We start from the raw sequence: 13,648 nt of genomic DNA, 5'->3' as shown, positions 1-13,648 counted from the left end.
TGGGAATGTGCAGGTGGAAGTCAGGGAAGATTCAAGGCAAGATTTTCCTAGATGATAAAAAGGCAGATGTTGAGGAAGCCTGTCGTTTTCCTCACAGAATGTGGAGTGTGAAAGCCGTATGTGGAGCTACTGCAATCATTTTGTGACCATGAGGCAATAAACTCAATATTCAAGCCCACACTCCGAGGACGGTAGGTGCAAAACAAGAGCCAACTTTTTGATGACTCATTGAGCTACTGCACTTCCAGACGTCTTGTTATTCAAGGTAATTAACTGCCTATATCCTCTGAACGTCAGCAAGTTTGGTGTTCTGTGACTTGCAGGAAAATATATCTGTTAGAACCAAATAGTCCACTGCTTCCCAAACCTTAATGTGCAACAAATCACCTGGAGCTTTCACTAAAATGCAGATCCTGATTCCATAGGTCTGGGTGGGACCCAAGATTCTGCATGTGTAATAAGCTCCCAGGTGAGGCTGACGTTGCTGACTTTCCTGACCCTACTATGATCTACTAATAACCGCCACTTGGGTGTCCTATCTTGGACTAGCTCTCAGTTTTGTTTTGTTTTTTAAATGGCAGTGCCACACTTCTTTTTTAAAAAAATTAATTTGTTTTTGCCTGCATCGGGTCTTCGTTGCTGCGCGCGGGCTCTCTCTAGTTGCAGCCAGCGGGGGCTACTCTTCGTTGAGGTGCGCGGGCTTCTCACCGAGGTGGCTTCTCATGTTGCGGAGCACGGGCTCTAGGCGTGCGGGCTTCAGTAGCTGTGGCTCACGGGCTCTAGAGCTCAGGCTCAGTACTTGTGGCACACGGGCTTAGTTGCTCCACGGCATGTGGGAACTTCCCGGACCAGGGCTCGAACCCATGTCCCCTGCATTGACAGGTGGATTCTTAACCACTACACCACCAGGGAAGCCCTAGCTCTCAGTTTTAAGACATGTCTTATATTGAGTCAAAATCTGCTTCCTTATGACTATTTCCTACTAGTTCTACTTTTATGACAGTGGTCCTCCTATAACACATCTGATGCATTTTCCATATGAGAGCACCTTATATCTTTGAAGTTGGGTGTTATGTGCTCTCTGCATCTATTTGGATTCTTAAAACTGCTGCCCAAATAACTTGGTTCTCCCTTTGCTGACTGTCCTCAGAGTCCTTGGTCTAAGCCCTTGCTAAGGAAGATGCCCACAAGTGGATGCAATTCTCCAGGAATTGTTTGGCAAGGATACGATAGAGTGGGATCATTGGACACCCACAGCAAATATTATACATAATAATGGGGCACTAGATGCATTTTCATCAAAGCTGGGACAGAACAAGGCTGTCAGCTACGATTCGATGTTACCCTGGCCGTGCTAGAACATGCAGTAAAGCAAGAGGTGAGACAAGGTAAAATCACTGGCAAGTGATTGAAAGGAGAATTAGCCAAAAGTGGAATTGATGAGAATTGATAAGGAGACTTAGACAAAACAGATCTACAAAAATCAGTAGCTTCCTTATATACCATCAGTAGCCAGTTGAAAATAGAAACAAAATAAAAGACCACCTTTACAATAGCTACAAAAACCATAGGTACTATATATAAAATAGGTAACCAACGAGGACCTACTGTAGAGCACAGGGAACTATACTCAATATTCTGTAAGAACCTATAAGGGAAAAGAATCGGAAAAAAAAAAAAAATATATATATATATATTTCACTTTGCTGTACACCTGAAACTAAGACAACATTGTAAACCAACTCTTAAATTTTTGAAAAAAATGTAGGCAGACTACCTAGAAATAAACTTAACAACATGCAAACTTTTTGAAAAAACTGTTGCTATCTTACTAAAAAGCATAAGTAATTGGAAAAATTATGCCATGTACCTGGTAATATGTCAATTATCCGCCAAATTAATTCCTAAATATAATGCAATTCCAATTTTAAAAGCTGTAATTTTTGGAGCTCTACAAAATGGTAGGAAATCCATCGTATTTGAACAAATACCCAAGGGGGGAAAACCTGTAAAAGTGATGAGCAAGGGCAAAATCTATTCGATAGTGAAGTGCGCTTTAAATCTACAGTAACTAAAACATTAAACACCAGGCATTAAAACAGACAAATTAATGGAGCAAAATACGGTGACCAGAAAGAATTGCAACTGAATTTGGAAATTTATTTCAAATAAATAAGAAAGAATGGATTATTCAATCACTAGTGTTGAGGCTCGTTTTAGATTTGGGGATATTTTTATATTAAACCTTTACCTCATGCCTTTTATCAAAATACATTTTGGATTGTTAAAAGATTTACATTTATAAGATTTAAATGTAAAAATAAGATAACCAGTAGGGGGAAAAAAATGTTCTCTAAAATCTTCATTCAGTAGAAAGGAAAGGCAGGTGAATACTTTTATAAACTTATCAAGAAGCAGTTTTCTGGGTTTCCCTGGTGGCGCAGTGGTTGAGAGTCCGCCTGCCGAGGCAGGGGACGCGGGTTCGTGACCCAATCGGCGAGGATCCTACATGCCGCGGAGCGGCTCAGCCCGTGAGCCATGGCTGCTGAGCCTGCGCGTCCGGAGCCTGTGCTCCGCAACGGGAGAGGCAGTTTACTTAGCATGACATCATAGCCAAAACTATTTTTAAAAGTCATGATTTGGCTACATAAAAATATTAAAATTCTGTATGGCAAAAAGTTAATGAAAAATTTAAAGATGGAAAATCTCCATTACAAAAAAAAGCAAAAACTGTAGTTTCCTGTCTGGGTCTGTGTGTCACCAATTCAAATTACAAGAAATACTACTCACCCATAAATCTGTGGAAAGATATTTAACCTCACTCACGGTAATCACAGGATACATGTGTAAAAACAAGATTTTTGCCTAACAGATTGGTACTTTTTTTAAAGGCTGTTAATATCTAGATTTGGCTTGGGTGTGGAGAAACGGGCTCCTCATACCATGCTAGTGCAAATATAAAATGGATCATCCTTTCTAGAGAGCAAATGCAACATGTAGCCAACATTTAATATATATATATATATCTTCTGACCCAGCAATTCTACTTCTATTAAATGTGTTGAAACTCAGGAACAGCCTAAATGTACACCAGCAGGCTGACTGTTCAATTACAGTAAATTCTTAGAAAATTATGTAGTCATTAAAGCAATTACGTAGAACCATGTTATTAACATGGGAAAACGGCGACCACATTTTACTAAGGCTGCTAACGTCAGCCAGGATGGACCAGCACAGCCCTCTGGTTATTTACGTTTGGCATGTTTTCAGATTTGTTCATACCTCTGCCATATCAGTTGTTAAACCTTTTGAATATCATCCCTGTTATAAGTTGACAAAGCAGGTTATATAATGCATTCTGTGTAGTAGCATTTCAGTTTTTGAAAAATGTGTGTATGTACCTGGAAAGGCATAAAACGTTTACAAAGGATGTTTGGTGCAATTTATGGATAATCTTTACCTTCTTCTTTATACTTTCTCAATTTCAGTTTTTGTCAATAAACATGTATTAGGTAGATAGGTGATAGATAGATAGATATTGTAGATAGATTAGATAGCTAGATAGATAGATAGAATGTTAGATGAGAGATGGATGGATGGAGAGAAAGATGAGAGAGAGATTGCAGAGCAATATAAAATAGTGGAATAGGGCTTCCCTGGTGGCGCAGTGGTTGAGAGTCCGCTGCTCTAAGGAAGGTGATCTTATTTACTTTGAGAGTACGGGTGTAAGACACATGTGCTGAAATGCTCATCCAAAACTAAAGTTTAGCAGTTGCCTGAGGAAAAAAAATATGTAAGTCAAATCCCAAAGATACCTTCTTCAAATTCTGACAATTAGCAAACTCCTAAATGGCAGATAATTTCCTATCTCAATATGAATGATCCCATCTCTTTTGTCAGCTACCAAAATGAAACCCAGAAATGTACAGTTTACATACCAAAACGTCCATCCCGGGGACATATTTGAGGGTTATCTTATAGTCTTTTGGAAGATTTGCCACCTACAGAGACCAAAAAAAAAAAAAAAAAAAAAAAAAAAAAAAATAGTGGAATAACGAGGTCCGACTGTATAGCACAGGGAACTATATTTAATATCCTGTGATAAACAATAATGGAAAAGAATATTTGAAAAAAGAATGTATATAAATATATATATATCTGAATCACTTTGCTGTACACCAGAAATTAACACAACATTGTAAATCAAATATACTTCAATAAAATAAATTTTAAAAAATAATATTTTTGATGCAAAAACGTGGGATAATCGCCTACTTTCTTCTAGATCAGGGGATGCAAATTAAAATATCTATAGGGGCTATAGGAAGACAGTGCGTGAAACAGTTAGTATCAGACAATAGACAAGGAGTGTTATAGGGACTATGGGATCTATGTCTAAAAGGGAACCTACAGCTAAGTTCCAGACCATTGTTGCCATTGAAGATTTGAGAGCTTGGTGTTAATAGAAATTCCGATTTTTCTTTATTTTTTTATTTTTTTTTATTTGCAGTACGCGGGCCTCTCACTGTTGTGGCCTCTCCCGTTGCGGAGCACAGGCTCCGGACGCGCAGGCTCAGCGGCCATGGCTCACGGGCCCAGTCGCTCCGCGGCACGTGGGATCTTCCCGGACCGGGGCACGAATCCGCGTCCCTTGCATCGGCAGGCGGACTCTCAACCACTGCGCCACCAGGGAAGCCCTAGCATGCTGATTTTTAACTCAAGGTTTTATCCTTGAAAGAGGCAGCTTAGGAGCGATTTTGTCAACCGTGCTGACAGGTTTGGACTCCGGGTCTGTTCACCAGGCCGGTGAGGGACATTTTTTGTGGGCTGAGTTTGTTTACTTCTGGAAAAACTTGGCTTCCTGTTTCTAAGGGGGAACAGGTTTAAAAGGCCTCATAAAGAAGGGCTCTGAGCCTCTAAACATCCAATGGCTCTTAGAGAGCAACACTTGATGAGTTAAGTGTAAAGGAATCGGCAACATAAGGGTTGAATTTCCTCGCAGATACACAAAGGTTATAAATTAAGGGGGGAAGAGTCATGTCAAAACATGTTCCAGCTCGGAGCCAGAACTGAAAACATTTGGAAATTGATTTGGAGATGGTGGAGGGACCCGTGTCCTATCTCAGGACATCCTTCCTGGTTTGTAAGATTTACTTATTTTTTACAGAAACTGCAGAGGAGTTTCAGACACAGGGGTGGTTCTCGTGTAAATCACCAAGGTTTTTCGTTTTGTTTTTTCTTCCTGAAAGATAGTCCTGCATGGGGACGCTAAACATTCTTGATTTGTGTTGGTTTTAATTGAGGTTTCAAAGAAAGGACTGTAGTTTTATAGCTTTCAGTGTGTTTCTTATTTAGATTAAGACCTCAGGAAGCGTAAGGCTCATTAAATTCAGGGCTCTATCAGAGTGACTACGTGGCCTTTCTTTCACCTGTTGTCAGGAGATTCATTCATCGACAACCTTTACATTTGATTGTGGGTAGAGGAGATTCTCTCACTTGGCACGTGAACGAAGTAGAAGTAGAAACCCCAAGACTGAGGGGGTAGATGCACACGAAAAGAGAGATATGGGAATTTCTGCTTGAGACAATATTCCTGGGAAATGTTTAATGATCTAGGACTGCAAAGACATGAACACACTATTTTTTTCTTTTAAGATTTTTATTTTAAAAAAACTTTGAAAATCTCACTGTTATGAAAAATGGATATGCTACTGCTGTCCAAAGTGGACTTTTTAAGCACATACATGTCTAGCGTGTTTACATAATTTCTTGAATTCATTTACAAAGGGTGGTGAGCTCTGAGCAGAGGAAAACAAAGCCAGGATACCAAGGGGTCCACAGCAGAGACATTTGTTTCCCTCCCATCTTTAAAAAATAAAATTGGCAAGAAGAGTGTTTTCCTAAGCCACTCCACCTACTAATTATGTCGCACCACCAGCTCCGCTCAGCAGAGACCAGAAAGACTGGTCACCAGGACCTGAAAAACAGCATAGACTTGTCCTCCTAAACCACCTGCGGCCAAGGTGCCGGCCGGCAAGATGTTCGCAGTTCCTAGAACTGCCTGTTATTTCCTATTCACAGGGATGCCTAGCAAGGATGACACAGGGCACAGACGTCATCACGAGTGCAGCTGAGTTCCTTAAAGTGGCAGGTAATTATTTGTCACCGGCTGGGTACCTTTGTCCATGCTTGGTGCTGTAAATATAAGAAGACTAGGGACTTCCCTGCCAGTCCAGTGGTTAAGGCAGTGCACTTGCACTGCAGGGGGCATGGGTTCAATCCCTGGTCGGGGAAATAAGATCCTGCATGCCTCGTGGCACGGCCAAAAAAACACGCACAAAAACACAAAAACCAAGAAGAATGGAAGGAACCACAGGTGATGTATTCATCCATCACTAACGCTATCTGGGTTATTTGGGAAGGTCCAAGTCCCTCTAAGGACCCCTCCCACACACACACATTCTCTGCTGCTTCTCCATTTGCTCCTTCAGATTCACTCTCCTCCCTCTCTTTTCCCTGGGAGGCTGACCCCTGCTCTCTGTGTCTCCCAAGGCTCCTTGACCTCTGGGTTGGGTCACTTTTGGCCAATGGGAGAGCGGAGGATGGGAGACGGGTGTGCCTAGGTCCAGGGTATTTCCTCCTGATCCTGGCAGTGGAGGGATTCCTTGCCCTACAGCCCCACTCCTGTCTGGCTGCGGGTCCTCTTCAGGGCTCCATCCATTGCAGGGTCCCCTTGCTCACCTCTCCTCTGCCCCATCAGACCAGAGGCTTCATGGAACCCCTCTTGGCGGTTCTCTCAGGGCCCTGCCATTCCCTTTTTGTTCTTTGAAGCATCGCCACACTTCCATCAAGAATCCCTCCTTGGGCTTCCCTGGTGGCGAGGTGGTTGAGAGTCTGCCTGCCGATGCAGGGGACACAGGTTCGTGCCCCGGTCTGGGAAGATCCCATATGCCCCGGAGCAGCTGGGCCCGTGAGCCATGGCCGCTGAGCCTGCGTGTCCGGAGTCTGTGCTCCGCAATGGGAGAGGCCACAGCAGTGAGAGGCCCGCGTGCTGCAAAAAAAAAAAAAAAGAATCCCTCCTTTAAACTCTCCCCAGGTAAACCCTCTCTTAGCTCAGGTTGCTATAACAAAATACAATAAATTGGCTGGCTTCAGCCACAGACATTTATTTCTCACAGTTCTGGAGGCTGGAAGTCCATGGTCAGGATGCCAGCGGATTTAGGTGCAGGTGACGACACTCTTCCTGGCTTATGGATGGCTGCCCTCTGGCTGTATCCTCACCCAGCCTTTCCTCTGTGTGTGCAGAAATCTCTCTGTTTTCTCTTCTCATAAAGGCACTAATCCCATCCTGGGGGCTCCACCTTCATGACCTCATCTCAACTGAATCACCTCCCAAAGGGCCCTCCTCCAAATACCATCACATTCGGGATTAGGGCTTTAACATGTGTATTTTGGGGCGACAGGAACATTCAGCTCATAACATCCTCTGAGTGCCATCCGTTTTCTTCAGAAGCTTTACTGAACCACGTCTCCTTGCCATGTAAGAATTTAATTCATTTCCACATTCATTGAATATCTATCTGTGGGTAGGCATGGGAGAAAAAAGGCAAAGCTTACAACTGAATGTGCATTAGGGTTATAAAGTGTTTGAAAACCATGATCTCCTTCCGTTCCCACAGATGTATGGTGTTATCCCCATTTTACAGGAGCGGAAAATGAGGATTCAAGAAAAGAAGGAGAAAGAAAGGACACAAATAACAGAGCAGTCACTGGTCGCCTAAGAGCTCCTGGCATGGGCTAAATCGGCTCAGTCAATATGCAGAATTTTTTGAGACAGCAAATACAGTAGAAAACAGTGAGTGGCGAGAACTGGGGAGCCCTTCCCAGAAGTCAAGAGAGAACAAGCATTTGGTTCAGGCAGTAAATGGAACTGCAGTGTCATCTCCTAAAAATAGCGCCGGCAGCCTGTTGCATTGGGGCTGCTTGCAGTTTGCACCCTGATGATTTCAAGGCTTGCGCCCTGGAGGTGGAGACGGTACTCCTGCCAGGAGGCGTCTGTGTTTCCCCTGAGGTTTCACCTGTCAGAGGGGTCTGCAGCCATCCGCACCTGCCCTGCAGAGCCCCAGGTATGTGACTGCAGAGGTCAGGCTCTCCCCAGCTCTGCAGCTCGGGGGGGGGACACCTGGTCACAGTGGTGGTCGTGTTGATGGATCTCCTGGAATTCCTGGGTGACCCGATTTGTCCCACTGCACACTTGCTTCCCTCCTTGCTTCACTTTTAGGTGGATTTTTCTTTAAATAATTATTGAGGCGAAATTTACAGAACAGAAAATGAAGCACTGGAAGTGCACACGTCAGTGGCATGTAGGGCATTCACTGCGCTGTACAGCCATCACCTCTATCAAGTTCCAAAACATTTCCGTCACCCCCCAAAGAAAAGCCTTTCTATTAAGCAGTCGCCCCCATTCCTCCCCACCACCCCCACCTCCTGGCAACCACCCATCTACTTCCTGTCTCTGTGGTTTAATCAATCCCCGATATTTCACATAAATGTAATCGGATAACATGGGGCCTTTTGTGCCTGGCTTCTTTCACTTAGCATTATGTTTCCAAGGTTCATCCATGGCGATCAGAATTTCCTTCCTTTTCAAGGCTGAATAACGTTCTAAGTATGGACGGGCCACCTTTGTGTATCCGTTCACCAGTTGGTGGACACTTGTGTCGTTTCCACTTTGGGGATACTGTGAATAGTATGGCTGTGAGCATTTGCGTACGAGTTTCTGTGTGGACGTGTGTTTTCGTTTCTTGTTAGGTTGATATTTTAATCCAGTCGGACGGTAGGTTTGTTTCGTGTAGAGATTAGATGGTTCCAGGGAGAAAGTTTGCAAAGAGGAGGGAAACATTTCTCTTACTTTGGGACAGATGGGCTATGATAGAAAACCATGCTCTCCCACGCTGGCTGGGCCCCTCCTGCTCCTCTGGGGTCTTTCTAGCCCCTCTGATTGGCAGCCCCGTGTCATGGAGTGTCATTCCCCCCAGACCCTGAGCTCCACCGGGTGCTCACACGCTCATCGAGACCAGCCACACTCCTCCCTGCAGAGCTCGAGGGCATGAGGCCGCCATGGATCCCAATACGTGACAACTGTCATCGCCCTTCTCTCACTCCTGCCTTAAACCCAAGTCTGTGCCCTTGCCTAAGGTGGATCCCCCATGTGTTCCCTCAATCCCAGCCCCTCCTGTGTTTCTCACGGTTCATTTCTTTCATTTCCCCGTCCCAAACGTAATGAATAAACTCCCCTGTAATGTTTTGAATTGGATCCTTCAGAAGACACGTCTGAGTCCTGACCTCTGGTTCTGGGAACGTGGCCTTATTGAGAAAAAAGGTCTTCTCAGATGTAATCAAGGATCTTGGGATGTGATCATTCTGAATTTAAGATGTGCGCTCAGTCCAATGACAGGCGTCTTTATAAGAGAAAGGAGGGGACTTCCCGGGCGGTCCAGTGGTTAGGACTCTGCGCTCTCACCGCCGAGGTTCCTGGCTTGATCCCTGGTCGGGGAACTAAGATCCCTCCCCCGCCAAAAAAAAAAAGAGAAAAGAGTGGGAGATTTGAGACACAGAAACACGGGGCAGAGGACCAGGTGAAGATGGAGGCTGAGACTGGAGTGATGTGGACACCAGCCGAGGAGCCTGGCATCACCAGGAGCCGGAGGAGGGAGGAAGGAGGTCCGTGGACAGAGCACAGCCCCTCCCACACCTTGGCCTCAAACTTCTGAACAGTGAGAGAACGAACTTCTGTTATTTTAAGCCATCGACTTGGCGCTCATTTGTTACGGTAGCCCCGGGAGGCGAAAACCAAAGTATGTTTAACGAGTGGCTGTGACGACACAGATGCTCGAGTCGCCCGGGCTGAGTCCAGACCCCGCCTCCTGGTATCCACGGGCTGCATGGCCTCGGGCGAGTCATCGCACGTTCGCCGGGCTCACTGGAAAATGAGGACCCCTGGCCGTGCTTCTCGGGGCAGTGAGGACCGCAGTCCGTGCACCTGTCCGGAGCATCGCCTGTGACTCAGGGCCAGGGAGACTGGCAGCTGCGGTTCACCCCTGCCGTCTCAGTCCGTGAATGGTACATCCTTATCCAAACCCAAACCCTTGGCCAGCATTTTTAAAATTCGAGTATCACTGATTTACAACGCTGTGTTAATTTCTGCTGTACAGCAAAGCGATTCTGTTATACATACATACATATATGTATATATATTCTTTTTTATATTCTTTTCCATGATGGAAAAGAATATCACAGGATATTGAATGTAGTTCTCTATGCTATACAGTAGGACCTTGTTGTTTACCCATCCTGTATATACTAGTTTGCATCTGCTAACCCCAACCTCCCACTCCATTCCTCCCCTAACCTCCTCCCCCTTGGCAACCACCAGTCTGTTCTCTACGTCCGTGAGTCTGTTTCTGTTTCATAGACAGGTTCATTTGTGTCGTATTTTAGATTCCACGTATAGGTGATAACACACGGTATGTGTCTTCCTCTGTCTGACTTACTTCGCTTAGTGTGATCATCTCTAGGTCCATCCATGTTGCTGCACGTGGCATTGTTTCATTCTTTGTTATGGCTGAGTAGTGTCCCGTTGTACACACGTACCACATCTTCTTTATCCTTGGCACCATCTTGAATCCCTCCTTCCCTGTCCCTGTATCCAAGGAATATCTGTTCGGCACTGGTCTGTAAGAGCGCTCTCCTGCTCTGCTTTTCCGTGATCCACGAGCCGATTTTTCCACCCCCACCCCCCGTCTGGACCAGTGTAGTTGCCTCCAGATTGGTCTGGTCGCCAGCATTCTCTCCCGTCCCAGTGCGTGCGATGGACTTTGCCGCTCAGGGATTTCTGTAAAGGCAGTGAGTGTGGCCGTCCCCCAAGTTCTGCTCCCATGGGAGGCACGACCCCATGTCTTCTTTTGGCTTAGGAAATGTGAAATCTGGGCTTCCCTGGTGGCGCAGTGGTTGAGAGTCCGCCTGCCGATGCAGGGGACACGGGTTCGTGTCCCGGTCCGGGAAGATCCCACGTGCCGCGGAGCGGCTGGGCCCGTGAGCCATGGCCGCTGAGCCTGCGCGTCCGGAGCCTGTGCTCCGCAGCGGGAGAGGCCACAACAGCGAGAGGCCCGCGTACGGCAAAAAAAAAAAAAGAAATGTGAAGTCTGTGGGTACAATGATCTGAACAGGGTGAAGAGTGGGGCTCAGAGAAGCACCCTGGGGTGGGCACAGAGCCTCCAGGCGGTGCCCAGTGCACCTGGGACGGTCCCAGGGGACACCTTTCCTGTCTTCCCCCCCAGCCCTCCCAATGGCAAGTCACTCTGGGGACGAAGGGCTTTCGCCGTGTCAGCCAGTTGTAGCCACTTCAGAGACACAGCAGAAGCAGGACAGCGTCAGGAGGTAATGGGTGATGATGACCTGCTCCCAGGCCGGCCACCCTAAACCCTCTCTCCACGCCACAGTCCCTCTGGGAGCAGAGCGTGGAGTCTTGTCACGTGACATCAAACAAACCAGTCACCAGGGTCCTGTGGCTTCAGGATTTAGGCTCTGAAATGCAGGGCATGTGCCGCCTGTGTTTGTCTCGGGGTTATCATGTGTTTGCATCTCTGGAGAGATCGCAGGGGGCTCTGCCTGCCTGGTCCCGCCCTGGTTGTCTGCAGTCTGGGGGGGGGGCTAGAGGGGGGGCTGCACCTGCTGAGGGTCCGTTGATGGATGTGGTCCACCCCGCTCCTCCCTTTTTCCTGGACACAGGGGGCAACCTTGCTGATTGAAGGCACGTAACACGGAGGTTCGGTTGCTCCAGAATCAAGGAGGCAGAGCTGTTTCTCCAGTGACGTCATCTTCCAATGGACTGCGTCCCGAATTCCAGATGAAACGCAGCAGACAGAGCCGGGCCCTTCCCCCTCCCCACCCCGTCCACCCCTCGTGCTGACTCAGGCGTTTGGGGACAAGCAGGCAGAAACCACTGCCCCCGGGCCTGGAATGAAACACCGGCTTCAGAAGGCTCAACAGATGTTTGCTGGAACCTGGCTGCTCAACCCCACCCCCCTCTGAGCTCGTCCAGGGTCGTCCCGGCCAATGCCTGGCCCGCTGGCCACGGAGCAGAGTCTGGGGGACATCTGACCGTCCTGCGTCCAGGAGAGCAGAGACGGCGACCTTACGTCATTTGTCATGATTTTCAAAAATCCCATTCTGCTGGCCAAGCCTACCCGGCTGCCATCCCCAGGCTGAGCCGGGTCAGAAAGGACAGGAAGCTCTTTGGGCTTCTGTAGTGGGAAGTAGGTCTCCAAGACAAGCTCTCAAGAAGGCTGAGGGATGCTTTCTTAGGAAAAGAGGGCTGGATGGTGGTATCCCCTCCCCACGAGAGGGCAAACCTCAGCAGTGCGGCACAGCACATCCTGGGAGACACGTAGGCGTGGGCTGGCCCTAACTGGGCCACGGTGGTATTTTCCTCTCTCTGTGATGCCAGGCTCCACCTGAGAAGCCCTGTATGATCCATGCGTCTATGGGTGTCTCCCCTCCCCCTCCACACCTCCCCTGCCTGGCCTGCCTTCAGGGGTCTCTGCAGAGGGCAGCCCGAGTTCAAGCAGCTGGGGCCTGGGGTGGGTCCATATCTGGTAAGAGACGGGGCCTCGACACAGGCTGGCCTTACATCCTGGGAATAGGCAAGCCAGTCCCCTAAGAGAGCGATGGGAGCCCTCTCCCCTGCTCCGGCTCCGACTACAGCCCAGCAAAAGACACCAACCTGGGGACTCTGACCTTGACGCAGCCTTCCCAAGTGCAGGAAGCCGGGCACCAGACACCCGATCCAGCTTCAGGCAGACAAACAATGCTACGTCCTGAGCACGCGCTTCTCTCCCCAGTGGCATAAGTCACCGCAGAGATTTCCTCTCTGACCGGTGCCGGGATACCTAATAGGCCGACTAATGACGTGTCTGAGATGCCAAAAAGGTAGGGCCGCCAAAAATGCAACTTTAAGAGTCTGATATTTCAAAGGGAGCATTAAAGACCAGTCTGCATGGGAAATCCTGGACATTTGCTGGACCTTTACTTACCTTTTGTTTTGAACTGTGTCCAGGGGCAGGGGGTTACTGTAATGTTTCCCAGCAGTAGACATCTCTGAAAACCTACCCAGCCTGGCTCACCAAGAGAAGGGCCGGTGAGACTTCACAGCATGACACTTGAAGCTGATACCAAACTTTTTCTGTTCTCCCCTCGTTGGGGCAAAATTAGAAATTACTTTGTTGTGGTTCTTTGCTCTCCGCTGGTGAAAATTCCTTTGGGTAAGTTTCCACTGATGTTTAGTTTTCCTGCCGCTGAGACCGTCCACTGACTTAGAACCCTGGTTCTCAAAGTGTGGTCACTGGGCTGGCAGCATCAGCATTGCCCAGGGAATTGGGTGGAAATATAGAGCAAGCCTCACCCCAGACCCACCAAATCAAAGTATTGGGAATCACTGACTTAAGTAAAATAAATCGAGAAATCAGACCACTGTATCTCACAAGGATAGCATCCCTCCAGTACACACAGGCCACTCACTTCTTCCTAGGGGGATCCCAACCACCCTGGTAGAGGGGCTGGTAAAAGAGGAAGCCGATAATAATTGCAT

This window comes from Neophocaena asiaeorientalis, unplaced genomic scaffold (assembly GCF_003031525.2).
Source record: "Neophocaena asiaeorientalis asiaeorientalis breed wild unplaced genomic scaffold, Neophocaena_asiaeorientalis_V1.1 scaffold77, whole genome shotgun sequence".
NCBI classification, from domain to species: domain Eukaryota; kingdom Metazoa; phylum Chordata; class Mammalia; order Artiodactyla; family Phocoenidae; genus Neophocaena; species Neophocaena asiaeorientalis.
Note: the sequence above shows the minus strand (reverse complement) of the source record.